The following is a 2,405-nucleotide window of genomic DNA, read 5'->3' as shown; positions in this document are numbered from 1 at the left end:
AAGCAGGAACTGAGGCAGGTGAGTTAATATTAACTTGTCCAAGGTGAAGTAGGAAGTGTGCCACAGAGCAAGGTCCCCCGAGCCTGCTACCTGTGTCTGAGTCATTTACTTTTCAAAGTCTGTTACCACAGTGTGTGCACACCTACCATTCATGCTGGGTTTATCCAGCTTTAACAACCTTTGAATTTTTTTCTATCAGGTAATTTTAGGTGTGCTTTTTGTTGTTGTTTGGGGGGGGGAGGGTTGTGGTTTTGCCTGCTGGATTGGCAACGTTGGAAGCTAAAGTCCATTTGCACAGTCATTACGATTTTCTCAGGCTGCCCCATCTTTTCTTTCTCTTCTCAAGGTAGAGAGGTGGGCTGTGGAGAAGCACACTTATTTCGTGCTTTCACCTCTAAGAGAACTGCTATTAGAAGCCAATTGTGTGATCGTTTCTTGTGACAGGAAAAGCATTTTAAAAGAGTTGGATTGAGACAACATGCTGAATTCCAGGGAAGCAATGGATTTGTTTCAAGTGGGGAAGAGCTTTTGGTTGTTGTTGACCTTGTGCAGATTCTGAAAGCTGCAGATACAGGTAGCCAACTGATGTTTCCTTTGGGGTATCCCTTCATGATAACCATTTTGATGTTTGACCTCTTTATCAGCATGACCTGAGGGAAGGTGGAAACAAAGCAGGGGGAGGATGAAAGACACACATCATGTTATGCATGTTTTTTACTGTGTTTGAATAGCTGCCTCATACCGGAGATCAGGGCTAGAGGACAGTGATCAAGCACTCATTCTTTGGCAGGAGAAATGCTTCAGGGTGGGTTGAGGATCCGGTAACAAAGAGCAACACTGCACTTGGCACACATTGCAGCCCCTGGTGATACAGGGAGGTGGGTTCCTTGAGCCGTGCAAATACCCAGGATCATGTGGATACAAAGGGCTTGTCCATGAAACGGGAACGAAGTCTTGCTTCCCATGGCTTGCAAGCCTCTGTGAGGCGCCTTAAAAGACCTCGGGGAGAGTCTGTCTCACTTCCATTAGCCCAGTCTTCCTCACATGCTAGCTTGAAACTGCCACCTTCCTCTGTGCAAATGAACAGTAGCTCCTCTTCCCACTTACAGAGGCACTTCTACATCCTAAAAAGTACTGACACTGCACTGGAAAAGGAGTTTGCTCTCAGATGGCAGTGCCAGTGGAGTTAGAAAGGGAGTCATTCTGTACTCGCCTCCAGGGTGTGCCCAGCAACTGTGGCCACCATTTAAAGTGGTTTTAATGATGTGTGGGTCATGGCAAATTTGTAATGGGAAGGTTTCTAGTGGAAGGTGTCCCTTGCGCATGGCAGGGGGGTTGGAACTGTATGATCTGTAAGGTCCCTTCCAACCCAACCCATTCTGTGATTACTGTGTATGTGATTTTTTTATAAGAACACCACTCGTTATCTTGTTATCAGAGTTTGATGCCAGGGTCCTTTTTTTTTTTTCGTGTGTGTGTGTGTAAGGAAATCAATGCAAAAAGTAGAGGTGCATTCCCCACCACTGCTGCCATGGCACCATGGTCTTCAGACCCTTTGCCAAAGGTGAACCACTCAAAACGTCTCTTGGGCCAGGAGCTGCTAGAGAGACCTGCTGCCAGTGGTGGTTTTGCTGTCGACCCCACATTGCAACTGTAAAATCTCTGGATTTGGAAGTAGTGTTAAAGTGCTGATAAAAGTGCATTCAGATAATGATGAACAGGCTTTATTTATGGTCTGTTCCACGTGGTGCTGAGTCTCAGCCGTTTGGAGAAACTCAGAGTGAAGTTCTTGGGGAGCATCTGCTTTTTACATGTTGTGCTCCAGAGGCCTGATCCTGCTGCAGTTTTGGGGTCAGTCTGAGCCCCCCTGCTGCTGGCATTTTTCTTTTTCCTGAGGAAAAAATCCTTGTCATTGTTAAGCCGAGGGGGTTTCCTAAGCTTGCTTTGTGAGGGAAGGCTTGCTTCTTGAGCCTGAGCATTGTGCAAAGGGCATGCCCTGCTGAGCACATTCATTTGGTGTTTAGTGTTTTGCCTTTAACTTCTGCAAAACTGCAGTTCATTCCTAGGAAGGATGGCTGTGAGCCTCTGTACAGATACATATTTATTAAGCCCTGAGAATATAATGTGCATCTCAAACAGACGGGCTATTTCACCTCCACTCACAAGTTTCATTTGACGAATAACAGGTTCTCTATTAGCCAGCAATAACTCGATTTTGTTTCCCATGTATCTGGCCTGACATGACGCTAATAAGAATAAATTAGGAGTGTTGCTGAATGAAATTCAATATGTAGAATCAGTGGGCTGCTGTCCCAGGCAATGGCAGTGGCTATGGAGGGGGGGGAGCAGCTGATCTGGAAGGGGAGGTGGGGCATTGGGTCCTTAATGAAGTGAGAGGGAGAGGG

Source organism: Nestor notabilis, unplaced genomic scaffold (assembly GCF_000696875.1).
Source record: "Nestor notabilis isolate BGI_N333 unplaced genomic scaffold, ASM69687v1 scaffold10466, whole genome shotgun sequence".
In the NCBI taxonomy this organism is placed as follows: domain Eukaryota; kingdom Metazoa; phylum Chordata; class Aves; order Psittaciformes; family Psittacidae; genus Nestor; species Nestor notabilis.
This window is presented reverse-complemented; position numbering follows the sequence as displayed.